General features: G+C 40.2%; 1 non-coding gene across 1 annotated transcript; it reads right to left on the reverse strand.

Annotated features, from left to right (window-relative positions):
* Positions 1-4004: 4004 nt before the first annotated feature.
* Positions 4005-4112, reverse strand: LOC148546171 (small nucleolar RNA R71). Its single transcript, XR_015901203.1, has one exon. It is a non-coding gene; the product is annotated as a small nucleolar RNA R71 (small nucleolar RNA).
* Between the last annotated feature and the right edge of the window lie 18513 nt (positions 4113-22625).

Genomic DNA, 22625 nt, shown 5'->3' on the forward strand with positions numbered 1-22625 from the left:
CCTCTCCCCTTTGTTTGGATTCTTATCTTTTTCTTTTTGCTACTCTTCTCTTCTTATACTTACATAAGGAATCTCTATACTGTGACGTAGAGGATTCCATATTTTCTTTTGTGTTCTCTTCTTTTTCACATGAGCAGGAGCAAGGATAAGAACATTCTTGTTGAAGCTAATCCGGAACCTGAAAGGACTCTGAAGAGGAAGCTAAGAGAAACTAAAACACAACACTCTGAAGAGGACTTTACTAAAATTTTTGAAAAAGGAGTAGAGATGGCCGAAAACAATAACAATGCAAGGAAGATGCTTGGTGACTTTACTGCACCAAATTCCAATTTACATGGAAGAAGCATCTCAATCCCTGCCATTGGAGCAAACAATTTTGAGCTAACGCCTCAATTAGTTTCTTTGATGCAACAGAACTACAAGTTTCATGGACTTCCATCAGAAGATCCTTTTTCGTTCTTAACTGAATTCTTGCAGATCTGTGATACTGTTAAGACCAATGGAGTTGATCCTGAGGTCTACAGGCTTATGCTTTTCCCATTTGCCGTAAGAGACAGAGCTAGAATATGGTTGGACTCTCAACCTAAAGATAGCCTGAACTCTTGGGATAAGCTGGTCACGACTTTCTTAGCCAAGTTCTTTCCTCCTCAAAAGCTTAGTAAGCTTAGAGTGGATGTTCAAACCTTCAGACAGAAGGACGGTGAATCCCACTATGACGCTTGGGAGAGATATAAGCAACTGACCAAAAAGTGTCCTTCTGACATGCTTTCAGAATGGACCATCCTGGATATATTCTATGATGGTCTGTCTGAGTTATCAAAGATGTCATTGGACCATTCTGCAGGCGGATCCATTCACCTAAAGAAAGCGCCTGCAGAAGCTCAGGAACTCATTGACATGGTTGCAAATAACCAGTTTATGTACGCTTTTGAGAGGAATCCTGTGAACAATGGGACGCTTCAGAAGAAGGGAGTTCTTGAAATTGATACTCTGAATGCCATATTGGCTCAGAACAAAATATTGACTCAGCAAGTCAATATGATCTCTCAAAGTCTGAATGGATTGAAGGAATCATCCAACAGTACTATAGAGGCATCTTCTGAAGAAGAAGCTTATGATCCTGAGAACCCTGCAATAGCAGAGGTGAATTACATGGGTGAACCCTATGGAAATACCTATAATCCCTCATGGAGAAATCATCCAAATTTCTCATGGAAGGATCAACAAAAGCCACAACAAGGATTTAATAATGGTGGAAGAAACAGGTTTAGCAATAGCAAGCCTTTTCCATCATCCACTCAGTAACAGACAGAGAATTTTGAGCAGAATCCATCTAGCTTAGCAAATATAGTCTCTGATCTATCTAAGGCCACTCTTAGTTTCATGAATGAAACAAGGTCCTCCATTAGAAATTTGGAGGCACAAGTGGGCCAGCTGAGTAAAAGGGTCACTGAAACTCCTCCTAGTACTCTCCCAAGCAATATAGAAGAAAATCCAAAGAGAGAGTGCAAGGCCATTGATTTGACCATCATGGCCGAACCTACAAGGGAGGAGGAGGACATGAATTCTTAGTGAGGAAGACCTCTTGGGACGTTCAGTAACCAATAAGGAGTTTCCCTTTGAGGAACCAAAGGAATCTGAGGCTCATCTAGAGACCATAGAGATTCCATTGAACCTCCTTCAGTCCTTCATGAGCTCTGATGAGTATTCTTCTTCTGAAGAGAATGAAGATGTTACTGAAGAGCAAGTTGCTAAGTACCTTGGTGCAATCATGAAGCTGAATGCCAAATTATTTGGTAATGAGACTTGGGAAGATGAACTTCCCTTGCTCACCAATGAACTAAATGCATTGAATTGGCAGAAATTACTGATAAACCACTATTTTATAGTTTATATTGTGTTTAATTGTGTGGTTTTGTCATGATCCTTACCCACTTATTCATCAATTTAGCATGCATTTAGATTTCCTTCCTAAATTTAGTACATGTTTGGAAATTGCTTCCTAGAGACTCTAATTATTTAATTTTAATTTTTCTTTATTCCATTCGATGCCGTGATCAGTGTGTCAAGTGTTTCGGGCTTTATAGGGCATGAATGAGATGGAGATTGGAGAGGAAGCTAGCAAAAATGGAAGGAACACAAGAATTTGAGGAGATAACCAGCGAGAAGTGACGCGGTCGCATGGCTCACGCGACCGCGCGAAGGAGCACAAATCGCAGTCACGCGGCCGCATGGCTTGCGCGGCCGCGCGAATTAGAAAGCACAAGCGACGCGGTAGCATGGACGACGCGAACGCGTGGAGAGGAAAAAGCGCAAGCGACGCGTCCACATGGATGACGCGATCGCGTGACATGCGCGATCTGCATAATCTGCAGAATTCGATGGGGGCCATTTTAGACCTTATTTCGGCCCAGTTTTCGGCCCGGAACAGCAGACTAGAGTCAGAGAATATGCAGAAACAACACACACATTCATTCAGTAGTTTTAGATCTACTTTTACTCTCTTAGTCTTTTCTCTCTAGTTTTTAGAATTTTAATTTTCAATTGGTCTTAGCATTGGAACATTGAGAAGAGTTATTTCCTTATCAAGACTTCATCATTCTAGTTTGTTCTCTTAACTTGGTTTTATTCTTCCATGTTCTTTGTTATGTTCAATTTTGTCATTCAGATACTTTTATGATTAATTAATGCAAGGATTATTTCTTTTTAATTCAATTTCAATTCCAATAATCATGTCTTCTTTTAATTCCCTTTCATGTGCCATGGATTCTTTATTTACAATGCGTGAGTAGTTTTATTACTTGATGGGGAATTGATTAAAAGGAACTCTTGAGTTGGAAGGATTGAAGGAGAAATTTGTAGTTGGGTTGAATGTTGGATTGCTATCCTGTCACCAACGCCAATCCCTTTGAACTAAGTGGGTTGCAACTTGTGAACAGATCTGGCATTCCAACTTGTTTGACTTTCCCTTACCTAGTAAAGGATAACCAAACAGAGTAACCGTTAATTATAAATCAATCTTAAAAATCACTCCATCAATGATAGAGATTCTAACAAATCAATTCCCAGTCAAGGCTTTTATTTATATTATTTAAAATTCCTCAATTTAAATTCCAATTTACTTAGCTCAACTTCTTGGAACATCTGATTAATAAAACAGCACACTTTTCTGCAACCCGTTGGGAGACGACCTGGGACTTAAAACTCCCAGTAATTTTAATTTAAACTCTCTGTGACATATTTCTAAATTGATAGGCAGATTTTCGGTGAGTTAAGAACTATACTTGCAACGTAACTATTTTAATAAATTTTTTAATTCACCAGCTTCTGCTTCCCATCAATTTTTGGCGCCGTTGCCGGGGAGTTGCAATAGAGTGCTAATTTTATTAATTAGAATTTATTTATTTGCATTTTATTTAATTTTGCTACTATGAGCTGCATGTTTCTTCCGTCAAATGACACGTTCACTTCCTGATCCGCGCTTGCTAATATTCAATCCTGAAATTGAAAGAACAATTTCACGAATAAGGCGAGAACAGCGTAGGTTAGCCCACTCTGAGGGCGGATCTGAAAGTGAATTTGAGGAAGAAACCAGCCCCCGTTCTACTGATTCGGTTGTTCTACGTGCAGAAAACATGGCAGCTAGAAGAGTTACCATTCAGGAGGAAGGAGCTCCTGATTTTACAATGCAACCGTTTCAAGCGCATTATCCAGCGGTAGCTACGGATTTTGAAATAAAGACCACACTGTTAAATTTGATGCCCAAGTTTCATGGCCTACCTGCTCAAGAGCCTATCAAGCACTTGAGAGATTTCCAGGCAGCCTGTTCTACTGTCAAGCGTGATGGCACTGATGAAACTTCAATTCTGCTGAAAGCTTTTCCATTCTCTCTTGAGGGAAAAGCAAGAGAGTGGTACTACACTCAACCTATAGCAAATGTATCCAACTGGGATACACTCAGAAAGGAGTTTTTGGAGAAATTCTTTCCATCTGAAGTTACTGATAAACTGAGGAAGGATATCTCTACAATTGTTCAGGATGACAATGAGACTCTCTTTGAATACTGGGAGCGCTTCAATAATCTTCTGGAAGCATGCCCCCACCACATGATTGACAAGATCGTGCTACTCAGCTATATCACACAAGGTATGAGGCCCCAGGATAAGACCACATTGGAAAGTGCCAGCAATGGGTCTATGAAGAAGTACAAGACCACTGATGAAGCTTGGCAATTGATCAGTGATTTAGCTGAATCTACTCGGAACCACAGACAGAAGCAAGGCCATTCAAAAGCCGTTGCAGAAGTATCTTCTGGCATAGAGACTGCTGCTCTAAATCAAAGCATCTGTGAGATGACCAACCTGCTGAAGCAAATGCAGTTGAATCAACAAGCTCAGCAAACTCAACCGCAGCAAAACCAACAACTATTCCCACAAAGAATTTGCAGAATTTGTGCTGATTACAGCCATTACACTGATGAATGTCCGCAGCTCCAACAAGAAGACAACATGGTGGCATCCACTCACAACTTCTATGACCACCCCAACCAAGGGTACAATCAAAGTGGAAATAATAACCATGGATGGCAGGACAATTCAAACCAGCATTGGAGGGACAACAATAATATGGGAGGCAGAGATAATCAGGAAAATCAGAGGTGGAATAATAACAACAACAGGCAGCAAAATCAACCTTACCGAGCACCTCACCTGAGGCAAAACCAAGGACCACCAAACAATCAGCAGAAAACCTCTCAATTTACTCATTCTTCGGTATCTTCTAATGAAGATTTATTACAAGCTTTTGAGAAAAGACAACTGGCCATGGAAAGTACCATCGTGAACACTATTAATGCCAGTCTGAATGGTCTCACCTCTTTTCTGCAAGCTTTTATGACACAGCTTGGTTCAGCAAAAAATTCCAGTAACCAACCTTCAAGCACCACTGGAATCCCTTCTCAACCATTACCCAATCCAAAGGGAGGCATTAATGCCATCACCCTGAGGTCCGGAACCACACTGCAGGAGAGGAATCAGGAGGAACCATGCTCACCAAAATACGCCTCAGCTGAAGAGGTGGTGGAAATCGAAGATGTTGAAGAGGAATAGGATATACAGGACATAGCTGAAGAAGAGATAGCTCAGCCACAAGAAGAAGCACCAAAAGGCGCAGGCCCCACAGAAAATACTACTCCCATTCCATTTTCACAACTTGCAAGGAAGCCCAGGAAGCAGCTGGAACCTGATCCTAAAATGGTAGAAATATTCAAAAAGGTTGAGGTAACTGTTCCCCTTTTTGATGTTATTCAGCAGGTACCTAAATATGCAAAGTTTCTAAAAGACTTATGTATCCATAAAGACAAAATTTATGAATTAGAAACTATTCCTTTAGGTAGTTCTATATCTGCTTTAATGGGAGGATTACCTGAAAAATGTAGTGATCCAGGTCCTTGCATAGTTAGTTGTACTATTGGTGGTGTAGAAATTTATGATTGCATGTGTGATTTAGGAGCATGTGTCAGTATAATGCCTTTGTCCATATATGATGTTTTGAGGCTCCCTCCCTTAAAAAGGTCGGTAGCTCGTTTTGTGTTAGCAGATAAAAGTATTATTACAGTGGCTGGAGTTGCTAAAGATGTTTTGGTGAACATTAAAGAGCTCACATTTTCCACTGATTTTTATATCTTGGAAATGCCCCATAATGATTCAGATAAGCCATCATCAATCCTACTTGGAAGACCATTCCTGAAAACATCAAAATTCAAATTGGATGCTTTTTCAGGAACATACTCCTTTGAAATAGATGGTCGCATAGTGATCTTCAATCTGAATGGAGTCATTGACAACCCCCCAGAAGATCGTTCTATCTTCCAGTGTGATGTCATAGACGAAAGTGTGGCTGAAGTTCAAAAAGAAGAGTTTGAAGAGAGGCACACTGGACAAGGTCCAAGTGTGGGGACCCTCTTAAATGACAATGAGGACACTTCACCATTTTCACAAGCCCCAGATAATCCGGAGCCTGCCCATGATCAAAAGTTAGAATTGAAACCTCCACATCTCAAATATGCTTATCTTGAGGATGAGCAGAAGCTTCCAGTTATTATTGCAAGGGAACTGACTTCTCAACAAGAAGAGCAGTTACTTGATGTACTGAGGTAGCATAAGAAGGCAATTGGGTGGAGTTTGGCAGACATAGTGGGAATCAACCCTCAAGTATGCGAGCACAGAATATTTTTGGAAGAAGGAGCAAGACCTGTCCGTCAACTACAAAGAAGATTGAATCCCACCATCTTGGAAGTTGTCAAAAAGGAAGTGACCAGACTATTGGAAGCAGGTATCATATATCCCATTTCAGACAGTGAATGGGTAAGCCCAGTACAAGTGGTGCCCAAGAAATCTGGAGTCACTACAGTGAAGAATGAGCATGGAGAGCTCATAGCAACTAGAGTTCAGAATGCTTGGAGAGTCTGCATTGATTACAGGCGTCTCAACCAAGCTACCCGTAAGGATCACTACCCACTTCCATTCATTGATCAAATGCTGGATCGCCTGTCAGGTAAATCACATTATTGCTTTCTAGATGGTTACACAGGTTATTTCCAGATTCATATAGCTCCTGAGGATCAGGAAAAGACTACTTTTACATGTCCTTTTGGGACTTACACTTATAAGAGAATTCCCTTTGGCTTGTGCAATGCACCAGCTACTTTCCAAAGGTGCATGATGAGTCTTTTCTCTGATCTTATTGAGGACTGTATGGAAGTTTTTATGGACGATTTTAGCGTTTATGGTGATTCTTTTAACCTTTGCTTAGATGGATTATCTAGAGTATTAGATAGATGTGTTAATACAAACCTTGTATTGAATTTCAAAAAATGCCACTTTATGGTAAAGAAAGGGATTGTATTAGGACATGTGGTATCTAATAATGGCATTTTTGTAGACCCAGCAAAGGTGAATGTTATTTCTAGTTTACCTTACCCCTCTTCTGTGAGGGAAGTCCGTTCGTTCCTTGGCCATGCAGGTTTCTACAGGAGATTTATTAAGGACTTTAGTAAGGTAGCACTTCCCTTATCCAGATTACTGCAGAAGGACATTGAGTTCGAGTTTAGTGACAATTGCAAACAAGTATTTGATAAGCTGAAGACTGCTCTAACTCAAGCCCCAATTGTGAGAGGACCCGACTGGAGCTAGCCGTTTGAAATCATGTGCGATGCTTCCAACCATGCAGTAGGAGCAGCGCTGGCCCATCGTGAAGGTAAGGATCCTTTTTTTATTGCCTATGCGTCTAAGACTTTAGACACTGCCCAATCCAATTATACTACTATTGAGAAAGAGCTACTTGCTATTGTTTTTGCTCTGGATAAATTCCGGGCTTATTTACTTGGTACTAGAGTAGTAGTGTATTCGGACCATGCAGCTCTAAAGTATCTATTAGCTAAAAAGGAATCCAAACCAAGACTTATACGTTGGATACTGATGTTACAAGAATTTGATTTAGAAATAAAGGATAGGAGTGGTAATCAAAATTTAGTAGCAGACCACTTGAGTCGCCTTGAACATATTAAGGATGATTCTACTCCTATAGATGATAATTTTCCTTTTGACAACCTGCAAGCAGTATCTGAGGTAGTCCCTTGGTATGCACCTATTGCTAATTATTTAGTTAGCCGCACATTTCCTCCACATTTTTCTAAACATCAAAGAGACAAGCTGAAAAGCGAGTCTAAATATTATATATGGGATGACCCATATTTATGGAGATGTGGCGCTGACCAGATAATTAGACGTTGTGTACCTCAATCAGAATTCCAGTCCATTTTAGAGGCCTGTCACTCATTTGAGAGTGGAGGACACTTTGGCCCTCAAAGAACAGCTAGAAAGATCTTAGACTGCGGATTCTGGTGGCCTACTCTTTTTAGAGATGCTGCTGAGTTTTGTAAATCTTGTCACCCATGCCAGAAATTTGGTAACATATCCAAGAGGGATGAGATGCCTCAGTAATATATGCTTTTCTGTGAAATTTTTGATGTTTGGGACATTGACTTCATGGGTCCATTTCCAAATTTTAGTGGATATTTTTATATATTGTTAGCTGTAGATTATGTTTCCAAATGGGTGGAAGCAATTCCTACCCGCACTGATGATGCTAACACTGTTGTTTCCTTTGTGAGAAACCATATTATATGCCGCTTTGGATCACCACGAGCGATCGTGAGCGATCAAGGCACCCATTTTTATAACAGGAGACTAACAGGATTGATGAAGAAGCATGGGATAATCCATAAAGTTGCAACAGCTTACCATCCCCAAACTAATGGGCAAGCCGAGGTGTCAAACAGAGAAATTAAGCGTATCTTGCAGAAGATAGTAAAGCCTCATAGAAAAGACTGGAGCACCAGACTACAAGATGCACTGTGGGCATACAGAACAGCATACAAGACACCCATTGGGATGAGTCCCTTCCGCTTGGTTTATGGAAAAGCTTGTCATCTCCCAGTTGAAATAGAACACAGAGTCTTCTGGGCAGTTAAGGAGTGCAACATGGGAATTGAGAATGCTGGAGCTGAAAGAAAGTTGCAACTGCAGGAACTGGAGAACCTTCGCCTAGAAGCTTATGAGAACTCCAGAATATACAAGGAAAAGATGAAATCTGTGCATGATCAAAACATCAAGAAGAGAGAGTTCCAACCTGAAGATTTTGTTCTCCTTTACAAATCTCGACTGAGGCTCATGCCCGGTAAGTTGAGATCGAAATGGGAAGGTCCATACAGAATAGAGAAGGCTGAACCGTACGGAGTTTATCACCTAAGCCATCCTTCAAGCTCTGAACTTATTAAGGTTAATGGACAACGCCTGAAGCTATATCATGGTGAGAAGGTGCAGAAAAGCAGGGAGCTTGAGATCTTCCGCTTGGAAGACCCCCACATCATAGCAGATTGAGCTAGTGGAGCGTCCAACTTACGGACGTAAAAGCAAAGTGCTTGGTGGGAGACAACCCACTGCGGTATGATCGTTCTTTTCTTCACTTTTAGTTTTTCTTCTTTAATAACTCTTCTCTTCATTAATACTTTCATGCTTTTTCACACCTACATGTCCTTATATTTCTTTTTTTAAAAAAAAAATTTTTCGCCGCGCGACGCGATCGCACCAACGACGCGTCCGCGTGGCAGGGGGAGTAAAGAAAAATAAAAATGAACAGAAAGTTACGCAGGAAGAGCGATGGAGTCGTGCCAATGGCACAAATTACCCCACACGACCGCGTCACTGACGCGACCGCGTCGCTTGGAAATCATGGCCTCCCACGCGACCGCGTGCCCTGAGTTTTCGACGTAAAAGGGTGCACAATGCTATATTGTGCGAGAGTGGTGCTGGATTGGTGCTGGAAGCACAATCCTTGTCACGCGACTGCGTCGCTGACGCGGCCGCGTCACCCGTTTTATAACGCACACTCATGCGATCGCGTGACCCACGCGATCGCGTCACCCAATTTTGGCAATTAAAATGAATCGAACAGAGAGTTGTGCTGGAGCGAGGCTGAACTCGCGCCAGCAGTGCAACATCGGTCACGCGGCTGCGTGACCGATGCGATCGTGTCACCTTACCTGGAGCACAACCATGCGAACGCGTGCCTTCCGCGGCCGCGTCGCATGCGCCGCACAGCTCAACCTCAATTGCCAAATTATCTTATCTTTCTTTCCTCCAAATCCTAATTTTTCTTTTCCCTCCTTCTTTCTTCTTTCTCCCTTCTCCTTTCTATCTTACTTTTCACTCTCTCTCTCTCTCTCCTCCATTAACAAGGTTTTACCTTCTTCTTCCTTCTTCTCTTTTCTATCATTCTTATTATATTATGTATATATATTATTATTTTCTTTTTCTTTTCTTTTTCTTTTCAAATTTTTATTTTTCTTCTTCTTCTTTTCTTTTCTTTACATGGTGTTAGAAACCTTTTGAGTCATCATCCCTCATTATATGCTTGTGGATTATTACAAATTATTTGACAATTATTTTTCTTCCATTTAAGGGATTGCTTGCATGTTCATCTTCATATTTTCTGTACCCTATTCACCATGCATGCTATGTGTTTGTGAAAAAGCCCATGTGGCATTATGCACTTCTCTATGTTACTATACTATTCAATGCTTGCTTTTCACAACTTTCCCTTATTATTTTATTAATTGAATTCAATTGTCAATACAAACGTGATGGTTTGTTACAAAGTAATGCTTGGTCTATGCTACTCATGCCCTTTGCCAGCATGCCAATAAACACCTTGCATTCACTTGTCTTTTTATGCACTAGCTATTTCCCATTGATGGCTTTTCATATGTACTCGAGAGCATGTGTTAATGTCATCTACATTTTACTGTGCATCATTCACCCTCTTTTCCGTTTCCTTCCTTGCTGTATCTCTCTTTAAATTTAATTCTCTTTCTCTTCTCTTCTTTCAGGATGGCCACCAAGAAAGGAAAGGAGAAAGCAACTTCCAGACCACCAGCAAGAAGAGGAACTAAAAGATCATTAGTGGCAGAGCCTTCTTCAACCGCAGTCAAGCCCTCAACAAAACGAGTCAAGAGGATAATAAAGGTTGACGAAAAGGAGAAAGTCTTTCCAGCAAAGGACGCTGCACGATTTTCCAATCACTACTGTGAGCAGATGTTCCCTATCCTAGCAGAAAGGAACTATAACAATGAATACCTTCTTATCCTCCCATCCAATATTGCCTCCTTTGTTGAGCCGCAAATTGAACGAAGACAATGGGGTTTCTTACGGAGACAGCCGAGGCAGGTCAATCTCTCTTGGGTAGTTGAGTTCTACTCCAACTTCTACATACCGACCCTGCAGTCTGTTTATGTCCGGCAGAAGCAAGTGCCCATTACAGAAGAGGCCATCCAGCAAGCTCTGAGTCTTCCCCCTTTTCCAGCAGGAATGGACGCTTTTCAAGAAGCCACCCTTCAGTGCTAGAGATACCAATTTGACTGGGACTCCGTTCTCGGAGTCATTGCATTACCTGGCAGCCGTTGGATCTACGGATACCACCGTACCTGCCCTAAGGGAATCTTGGCTTTCGCACTTACCTTGGAGGCTCACGTATGGGCACAAATCATGTCCCATTACGTCTTTCCGAGCACTCATGAGTCCTCTTTCACTGCAGACATGGCTGTTATACTATGGTGCATCCTTACAGACCAACCTCTGAATCTCTCAAGACATATCCGGAATGCTATGGAACACGTACAAATTACGGGCAACTTACCTTTCCCCGCCTTGGTCTCAGATCTTGTTTCAGCAGCCGGGATCTCCTACAGAGCTGGGGACACCAAAGTCATGCTTCCACGGGATGATCAATATGTCCCTAACGGGAAATACCTCAGACTTTCAGCAGCCACTACAAGCCAGCCTACTGAGCCAGTTGAAGATCTTCCTTCTTCAACACCACAAGCATCTACAACTGAGAAATTGCTCCAGCAGATAATCGAACGGTTGGATCGGCAAGAACAGAAAGCAAAGATGAGAGAGCGTCGAAACAAGCGCCGATTCAAACACCTCAAGGAGCTACTCAAGGGATGCTTCAGAAACTCAGACACCCCGGACTCCACTTTCTTTACTAGCACAGGGAGCCATGACGGTCCCGATGATGGAGATACTGCTACCAGCCCACCCCTGTTTCTGACAGATGGCACCGAGGACGGTGCAAAGCCTTAAGTGTGGGGAGGTCGGTCAGTACCTGACTTCCAGAGGTAAATTCTCTTCTCTGGCACCAATAATTAGGATATTTTAGTTAGATTTTTCTTTCCTTTATAGAATAGAATAAATTGCATAGGTTAGGATAGTTGCATGCATGTTCTACTTGATTGAAAAAGACAATAAGTTTCTTCAAAAATCTATCTTTGGAATAAAATTTCACTAATTTTTCAAAATTTTTATGATAAATCTGCTTAAGTTGTATTTGGAACATGATGTTGAGCTAAAGAACACACAACCTGTGAAAGATTTGAGCCTTTATGTATGGTTACATTATTTAACCATAATTATTTTATTCTTGTGTGTTTACTTCTCTATGATTGTAATCTATATTTTGTTTTATCTTATATGTCCAATATTTATTATATTTACATGCTTGCACATGATTGAGGCCATTATTTGTTTAAACTCACACATCCAAATTAAGCCTACCCTTTTCAATTACCTTTGTTAACCACTTTGAGCCTTTAATTCCCATTTGTTCGATATTTTACCACATTACTAACCTTAAGTCGAAAAACAATTGTATATCCCAAATTGAATCTTTGGTTAGCTTAAGATAGAATTGTGTGTGCTAGTTAAGTATGGAAAATTGTGGGAACAAAAGTTGTTAAGGGGATGTGTCATGAAAATTTAAAGGGAATTTGGATACCTATTCATGTGAAACTATAAGAATCAAAAATCTATGTGCGTTGATGAGCTTTATTTATTCAAAAAAAATATATAAAAAAAATAAATAAATAAGGGGACAAAATTACCCCAATGTTAAATTCAGAATTCAAAGATCAATGCACATATGATAGAATTAAAATACAAAGTTGAAACATGAGTATGGGTTGAAAAAGGGAATTATGGGTAGCTAAGCATGAATTTAAAAGTATATAGAATATATGTATATTAGGTGAGAGCTTAGGTTAATTAAAGATTCAATTTATAAAGCTCACTTAGCCATATATATACCCTTACCTGCACCTTGGCCCCATTACAACCCTGAAAAGACCTCATGATGTTTGCATTGGTATATTAACTGTTGTTGATTGGTTAGGAGAAAAACAAAAATTAGAAAACATGACTAGAGAAGAATAGAGTGATTACCCTATACACTAGAGATTAGAGCGTACATACATTATCAGTGAGGGTTCAATGCTTGAATTTTCATGTTTCCGGCTTTCATAAGCTATCTTCTTGCACTTTTATCGGTTTTATTGTATAATGATAGAATTAGTGGAATTTGAGTTGTAATTGTCTTGAAGGGCTTATTTACTTTTGATCAAGTGGACAATAATCATATAGTTGCATTTATTTATATATGTAGGATTGCATTGCATTTCATGAGTTTCTGCATGTTCATACTTATTTCCTTGTCTCCTTCAATTTAGCATGAGGACATGCTAATGTTTAAGTGTGGGGAGGTTGATAAACCACTATTTTATAGTTTATATTGTGTTTAATTGTGTGGTTTTGTCATGATCCTTACCCACTTATTCATCAATTTAGCATGCATTTAGATTTCCTTCCTAAATTTAGTACATGTTTGGAAATTGCTTCCTAGAGACTCTAATTATTTAATTTTAATTTTTCTTTATTCCATTCGATGCCGTGATCAGTGTGTCAAGTGTTTCAGGCTTTATAGGCATGAATGAGATGGAGATTGGAGAGGAAGCTAGCAAAAATGGAAGGAACACAAGAATTTGAGGAGATAACCAGCGAGAAGTGACGCGGTCGCATGGCTCACGCGACCGCGCGAAGGAGCACAAATCGCAGTGACGCGGCCGCATGGCTTGCGCGGCCATGCGAATTGGAAAGCGCAAGCGACGCGGTAGCATGGACGACGCGAACGCGTGGAGAGGAAAAAGCGCAAGCGACGCGTTCGCATGGATGACACGATCGCGTGACATGCGCGATCTGCATAATCTGCAGAATTCGATGGGGGCCATTTTGGACCTTATTTCGGCCCAGTTTTCGGCCCAGAACAGCAGACTAGAGTCAGAGAATATGCAGAAACAACACACACATTCATTCAGTAGTTTTAGATCTAGTTTTACTCTCTTAGGTTTTTCTCTCTAGTTTTTAGAATTTTAATTTTCAATTGGTCTTAGCATTAGAACATTGAGAAGAGTTATTTCCTCATCAAGACTTCATCATTCTAGTTTGTTCTCTTAACTTGGTTTTATTCTTCCATGTTCTTTGTTATGTTCAATTTTGTCATTCAGATACTTTTATGATTAATTAATGCAAGGATTATTTCTTTTTAATTCAATTTCAATTCCAATAATCATGTCTTCTTTTAATTCCCTTTCATGTGCCATGGATTCTTTATTTACAATGCGTGAGTAGTTTCATTACTTGATGGGGAATTGATTAAAAGGAACTCTTGAGTTGGAAGGATTGAAGGAGAAATTTGTAGTTGGGTTGAATGTTGGATTGTTATCCTGTCACCAACGCCAATCCCTTTGAACTAAGTGGGTTGCAACTTGTGAACAGATCTGGCATTCCAACTTGTTTGACTTTCCCTTACCTAGTAAAGGATAACCAAACAGAGTAACCGTTAATTATAAATCAATCTTAAAAATCACTCCATCAATGATAGAGATTCTAACAAATCAATTCCCAGTCAAGGCTTTTATTTATATTATTTAAAATTCCTCAATTTAAATTCCAATTTACTTAGCTCAACTTCTTGGAACATCTGATTAATAAAACAGCACACTTTTCTGTAACTCGTTGGGAGACGACCTGGGACTTAAAACTCCCAGTAATTTTAATTTAAACTCTCTGTGACATATTTCTAAATTGATAGGCAGATTTTTGGTGAGTTAAGAACTATACTTGTAACGTAACCATTTTAATAAATTTTTAATTCACCAGCTTCTGCTTCCCATCAATTACCTCAAAAGAAATAGGATCCTGGTAAATTCCTAATTCCCTGTAACATAGGCACCATGACCTTTGAGAAGGCACTGTGTGACCTGGGGTCAGGAATAAACTTAATGCCACTCTCTGTAATGGAGAAACTTGGGATCTTTGAGGTGCAAGCTACCAGAATCTCATTAGAGATGGCAGACAACTCAAGAAAAAAAGGCTTATGGACTAGTAGAGGACGTGCTAGTAAAGGTTGAAGGCCTTTACATCCCTGCTGATTTCATAATCCTAGACACTGGGAAGGATGAGGATGAATCCATCATCCTTGGAAGACCCTTCCTAGCCACAGCAAGAGGTGTGATTGATGTGGACAGAGGAGAATTGGTCCTTCAACTAAATGAGGACAACCTTGTGTTTAAAACTCAAGGATCTCCTTCTGTAACCATGGAGAGGAAGCATGAAAAGCTTCTCTCACTACAGAGTCAACCAAAGCCCCCACAGTCAAACTCTAAGTTTGGTGTTGAACCCCCACATTCAAACTCTAAGTTTGGTGTTGGGAGGTTTCAACAATGCTCTGAACATCTGTGAGGCTCCATGAGAGCCCACTGTCAAGCTATTGACATTAAAGAAGCGCTTGTTGGGAGGCAACCCAATGTTATTCAATTATATCTATTTTATTTTTTTTATTATTTCATGTTTTATTAGGTTGATGATCATGTGGAGTCACAAAAACTACTGAAAAATAAAAAACAGAATGAAAAACAGCATAAAAAAAAGCACACCCTGGAGGAGGAGCATTCTGGCGTTTAAACGCCAGAAACAAGCATCTGTCTGGCGTTTAATGCCAGAAACAAGCACCAAGCTGGCGTTAAACGCCAGAAATAGGCTACATTATTTGAGTGTTTAACGCCAGAAATAAGCAGCAGTCTGGCATTAAACGCCATGATTACACAGCAAGGGCATTTTTACACGCCTAATTGGAGCAGGGATGTTAAGTCCTTGGCCCACTGGATCTGTGGACCCCACAGGATCCCCACCACTTCTTCTCTCTTCTTCACATCTTTTCATAACTCTTTTCCCCAAATACCCTTCACCAATCACCTCACTCACTCTTCCCCATCATCTCTTCACCACTCACATCCATCCCCTCTTCCTCATAAACCCCACCTACCTCCAAAATTCAAACTCTTTTCCCTCCCAAACCCAACCCTAATGGCCGAACCCTAAACCCCACCCACCCCTATATAAACCCCTCATTCCTTCTTCATTTTCACACAACACAACCCTTTCTTCTTCCCTTGGCCGAATACACACCTCTCTCCCTCTCCTCCATTCTTTTTCTTCTTCTCCTTCTTTCTTTCTTCTTTTGCTCAGGGACGAGCAAATATTTTAAGTTTGGTGTGGTAAAAAGCATTGCTTTTTGTTTTTCCATAACCATCAATGGCACCTAAGGCCAGAGAATCCTCAAGAAAGAGGAAAAGAAAGGCAATTGCTTCCACCTCTGAGTCATGGGAGATGGAGAGATTCATCTCAAAGGTCCATCAAGACCACTTCTATGAAGTTGTGGCCAACAAGAAAGTGATCCCTGAGGTTCTTTTCAAGCTCAAAAAGAATGAGTATTCAGAGATCTGACTTGAGATCCAAAGAAGAGATTGGAAAGTTCTCACCAACCCCATTCAACAAGTCGGGATCTTAATGGTTCAAGAGTTCTATGCAAATGCATGGATCACTAGGAACCATGATCAAAGTGTGAACCCGAATCCAAAGTATTGGCTCACCATGGTTCGGGGGAAATACTTAGATTTCAGTACGAAAAATGTAAGGCTGGCGTTCAACTTGCCAATGATGGAAGAAAACGCACGCCCATACACTAGAAGGGTCAACTTTGATCAAAGGTTGGACCAAGTCCTCATGGACATATGTGTAGAAGGAGCTCAATGGAAGGTTGACTCAAGAGGCAAGCTAGTTCAATTAAGAAGATTGGACCTTAAGGCTGTAGCTAGAGGATTGTTGGAGTTCATTCATCGATCAATCATTCCTACTAGCAACCGGTCTGAAGTTACTGTGGACCGAGCCATCATGATCCATAGTATCATGATTGGGGTGGAAGTAGAGGTTCATGAGATTATACCTCAAGAACTCTACAAGGTGGCTGACAAGTCATCCACTTTGGCAAGGTTAGCCTTTCCTCACCTCATTTGCCACCTCTACAATTCAGCTGGGATTGACATAGAGGGAGACATCCTCATTGATGAGGATAAGCCCATCACTAAGAAAAGGATGGAGCAAACAAGAGATCATGGACCTCAACAAGAGCATGAGGAAATTTCTCACCATGAAATCCCTGAGATGCCTCAGGGGATGCACTTTCCTCCACAGAATTATTGGGAGCAAATCAACACCTCCCTAGGAGAATTAAGTTCCAACATGGGACAACTAAGGATGGAGCACCAAGAGCACTCCATCATCCTCTATGAGATTAGAGAAGATCAAAGAGCTATGAGGGAGGAGCAACAAAGACAAGGAAGAGACATAGAGGAGCTCAAGAGCACCATTGGTTCTTCAAGAAGAGGAAGACGTCACCCTTACTAAGGTGGATCCATTCCTTAATCTCCTTGTTCTTATTTTCCTGTTTTTCATTTACTATGCTTTATGTTTATGTTTGTGTCTTATTACATGATCATTAGTATTTAAGTGTCTATGCCTTAAAGTTATGAATGTCCTATGAATCCATCACCTCTCTTAAATGAAAACTGTTCTAAAAATAAAAGAACAAGAAGTACATGGTTTTGAATTCATCCTTGAAACTAGTTTAATTATTTTGATGTGGTGACAATACTTTTTATTTTTTGAATGAATGTTTGAACAGTGTATATGTCTTTTGATATTGTGGTTTATGAATGTTAAATATGTTGGCTCTTGAAAGAATGATGAAAAAGGAGAAATGTTGTTGATAATCTGAAAAATCATAAAATTGATTCTTGAAGCAAGAAAAAGCAGTGAATACAAAAGCTTGCGAAAAAAAGAGAAGAAAAGAAAAATGGCGGAAAAAAAAAGAGAAAAAGCAAGCAGAAAAAGCCAAAAGCTCTTAAAACCAAAAGGCAAGAGTAAAAAGCCAATAGCCCTTAAAACCAAAAGGCAAGGGTAATAAAAAGGATCCAAGGCTTTGGGCATCAGTGGATAGGTGGGCCTAAAGGAATAAAATCCTGGCCTAAGCGGCTAAACCAAGCTGTCCCTAACCATGTGCTTGTGGCGTGAAGGTGTCAAGTGAAAACTTGAGACTGAGCGGTTAAAGTCAAGGTCCAAAGCAAAAAAAGGAGTGTGCTTAAGAACCCTGGACACCTCTAATTGGGGACTTTAGCAAAGCTAAGTCACAATCTGAAAAGGTTTACCCAGTTATGTGTCTGTGGCATTTATGTATCCGGTGGTAATACTGGAAAACAAAGTGCTTAGGGCCATGGCCAAGACTCATAAAGTAGCTGTTTTCAAGAATCAACATACTAAACTAGGAAAGTCAATAACACTATCTGAATTCTAAGTTCCTATAGATGCCAATCATTCTGAGCTTCAATGGATAAAGTGAGATGCCAACACTATTCAAGAGGCAAAAAGCTATTAGTCCCGCTCATCTAATTGGAGCTAAGTTTCACTGATATTTTGGGATTTATAGTATATTCTCTTCTTTTTATCCTATTTTATTTTCAGTTGCTTGGGGACAAGCAACAATTTAAGTTTGGTGTTGTGATGAGCGGATAATTTATACACTTTTTGGCATTGTTTTTACATAGTTTTCAGTATGATTTAGTTAGTTTTTAGTATAATTTTATTAGTTTTTAAATAAAAATCACATTTCTGGATTTTACTATGAGTTTGTGTGTTTTTCTGTGATTTTTAGGTATTTTCTGGCTAAAATTGAGGGACTTGAGCGAAAATCAGATTCAGAGGTTGAAGAAGGACTGCAGATGCTGTTGGATTCTGACTTCCCTGCACTCAAAGTGGATTTTCTGGAGCTACAAAACTCCAAATGGCGCGCTCTCAATTGCGTTGGAAAGTAGACATCCAGGGATTTCCAGCAATATATAATAGTTCATACTTTGCCCGAGTTTAGATAACGCAAACTGGCGTTCAACACCAGCTTTCTGCCCAATTCTGGAGTTAAACGCCAGAAACAGGTTGCAAAGTGGAGTTAAACGCCAGAAACAGGTTACAAACTGGCGTTCAACTCCAAGAGAAGCCTCTACACGTGTAAAGCTCAATGCTCAGCCCAAGCACATACCAAGTGGGTCCGGAAGTGGATTTCTGCATCATTTACTCATTTCTGTAACCCTAGTAACTAGTTTAGTATAAATAGAACTTTTTACTATCATGTTAGACGTCGGATATTTGATCAGTTTTATGCTATCTTAGACCTTTATGGGGGCTGCCATTCGGCCATGCCTGGACCATCATCACTTATGTATTTTCAACGGTAGAGTTTCTACACACCATAGATTAAGGTGTGGAGCTCTGCTGTTCCTCATGAATTAATGCAAAGTACTATTGTTTTTCTATTAAACTCAAGCCTATTTCTTATCTAAGATATACACTTGTTCTTCAACCTGAGGAAGGTGATGATCCGTGACACTCATCACCATTCTCACCCATGAACGCGTGCCTGACAACCACCTCCGTTCTACTTGCAATCGCTTAAGTGCATATCTCTTAGCCTTCTGGTTCATGACGCATGGTTGCCTCGCCTGACAACCGAGCCTTCCATTCCATGAGATCAGAGTCTTCGTGGTATAGGCTAGAATTATTGGCGGCCATTCTTGAGATCCGGAAAGTCTAAACCTTGTCTGTGGTATTCCGAGTAGGATCCGGGAAAGGATGGCTGTGACAAGTTTCAAACTCGCGAGTGCTGGGCGTAGTGACAGACGCAAAAGGATTACTGAATCATATTCCAGTATGATCGAGAACCGACAGATGAATAGCCGTGCAGTGACAGCGCATTTTGGACCATTTTCACTGTGAGGATGGGATGTAGCCATTGACGACGGTGATGCCCTACATAACGCTTGCCATGGAAAGGAGTAGGAATGATTGGATGAAGACAGTAGGAAAGCAGAGGTTCAGGAGGAACAAAAGCATCTCCATACGCTTATCTGAAATTCTCACCAATGAATTACATAAGTATTTCTATCCTATTTTACGTTTTATTTATGTTTTAATTATCAATTCTCTATAACCATATGAATCCGCCTGACTGAGATTTACAAGGTGACCATAGCTTGCTTCAAGCCGACAATCTCCGTGGGATCGCAGTGCACTTGGACGACCCAGTGCACTTGCTGGTTAGTTGTGCGAAGTTGTGACAAAGTGTGATTCACGTTTGAGAGCACCAAGTCTTTGGCGCCATTGTTGATGATCGCAATTTCGTGCACCAAACACCTATGCACATGTAGGGCTAAGTAGTATGATGATTTATGAATCCTACCAATTTGAATATCAAAATAAAGCACAAGTAGACTTGCAAGAAGAAAAACTCTTGAAAGCCGGGAACAAGAAATTGAGCATCGAACCCTCACCGGAAGTGTATCCGCTCTAATCGCTCAAGTGTATAGGGTCAATCACTCAATTCTCTTCTAATCATGCTTTCCATGATTTGTTTTTCATCTAACAATCAACAATTATTCAATGCATACATACATTCATCATGAGGACTTATTCATAGGTTGTAATGGGGCTAGGGTGAAGGTAAGGATGCATATGGTCAAGTGAGCTTGAAATTTGTATCTTTGATTAGCCTAAGCTCTCACCTAACTCATGTAACAACCTATACAATTCTAATACACAACCTAGCTACCCATGATTCCCACTTTTTTCACATACTCATGCATTCTTTTTAATTAACATTCCATATGCATTGAATTTCATTGAACTTTACTTTGGGGCATTTTTGTCCCTTTTTTATTTCATTCATTTTTTTTATTTTTGTTTCTTATATAGATATATATATATTTCTATTTCTTTTTCTATATATATATATTCAAAAGTATATACAAACGTATCAATGCATATGGTTTTACATATTTAATGCATAAGCATGTACCCAATTCCCAAAAATCTTCAACAAAAATACAAAAACACACTTTCCTCTCAACCAATGTCCCAAGTTTCCCATACCCAAATGATACACACTCTCACTAGCCTAAGCTTATCAAAGATCTAAATTAAGGACATTTGTTATTTTTCACTTAAGGGTAGTGATGTGCTAAAATTAAGAACAAAAGGGATTAAATAGGCTCAAAATTGGCTAACAATGGTTGACGAAAGGTAGGCTATTTGGACAAGTGAGCTAAATGAAATGATGGCCTCAATCATACAAATGCATATATACATGGAATAATGGACATATAGAATCAAACAAATCAAAGATTACAATCATAGAAAGAGAACAATGCACACAAGAATAGAAAATAAGTGGTTATAAGATGTAACCACACAATTCGGCTCAAAACTCACATGCTTGTGTTCTTAGCTCAAAAATCATGTTCCAAAATAAATTCTTCAAGCAAGTATAACAAAAAAATTTTCAAATTGGTAGGGTGCTCTAAAAACAGTTTCTTGGAAAAGAAATCATCACTTTAATCAAGTAGTCCTAAAAGAAAAAGAAGTGGTAAAATATGTACAAATTCTAACTAGCATGCAATGCAACAACTAACTAACAAAGAAAATCAAGAATTGGTGTTGAAAATGAAATTTGTTACCCAGGGAGATCGGTCGGACGACCTCCCCACACTTAGAAATTTGCACCGTCTTCGGTGCATGCAAAGAAGAGTAAGGTGGACGGGTTACTACAATTGATGAGCTCCTTCAAAAGGTTGTGCCGGTGAACTTGTTTATTACCCCATTTAGAAGCCTTTCCAATCCTTTCCTTCTTGGTGGCCAACCTAAAAGGAAAGAGAAAGAAGGATAATTAAACCTACATCAAAGATATCAAAGCAAATAGAACATAGGCGAGGGCTAATGCCAAATAAGAGTAAGGTTCTCACTATATGATAGCTACAACATGTGAGTGAGAAAGCAATATAGGCAAAGGGCATATCAACTAATACTTGATGCAAGAGAAAAGTCAAAGCATGAAGAGCATATTGAGCATCAAGTTCAAATAAGAAAAAGTGGGTCATGAAAAATAATATGAGTTCATATCAATGCACAAGGGGTACAAGTGTCATAAAAGATGAAGCATTGATTTAAAAGTTTCATCACCCATCAGTATCAAACAAGTCAAGAAGCACCAAAATAATGCAAGAAATTCTCAACAATTGAGTAGAAAAATACAACACCATTATTGAAAGAAGAGACTTAGAAAAAAATTGAAAACAGGCTATAAAAACAAAACTGAAATGTAAAGAATAGAAGTATACGAATGCGATAAACAAAAAAAAATGGCAGAGGAGAAAAAAAACTCTTTTTTTTTGCGACGCGGACGCGTCATGCACGCCCACGCGCCGATGCGCAAATTGGCAGAGGGACGCATACGCGCCAGGTGCACGCACGCGTGGGTGAGATTATGCGCGGGGCACAGAGTCAGCCCAAGGTTGGCCCAACTCTCTGGAACATGTACCAGGAGGGCAGGTGGCACTATCGGCGCCCGCGTGCATAGCGTGCGTGCGCGCGCATTGCGCAATTAGCTTCAAGGATGCGTACGCGCCAGGTGCGCGCACGCGCGGGTTGGTTTGTGCCTCAGGCATGGTGCTGGCGTAATGTGGGCGCAACCCCCGAGTCAATGTATTGAGGGGGTGAAATTTTTGCATCCACGCGTACACGCCATGTACGCGTGCGCGTGGACGGTCGAAAATGCTTGAGGCGCGCGTACGCGCCAGGTACGCGCACGCGCGGGTTGGTGCTCTGTTTTTCAAAATTTTCCAAGTTTTTGCACCAAACCAAGCCTTCCAAACTTCCAAACAGCTACCAAAATACCCTAAAACCTTATTTAACATATTATACTACCAAATATACTCAACAAACTAAACAAAA

This window comes from Arachis ipaensis, chromosome B9 (genome assembly GCF_059453495.1).
Source record: "Arachis ipaensis isolate K30076 ecotype BB chromosome B9, ASM5945349v1, whole genome shotgun sequence".
NCBI classification, from domain to species: Eukaryota; Viridiplantae; Streptophyta; class Magnoliopsida; order Fabales; family Fabaceae; genus Arachis; species Arachis ipaensis.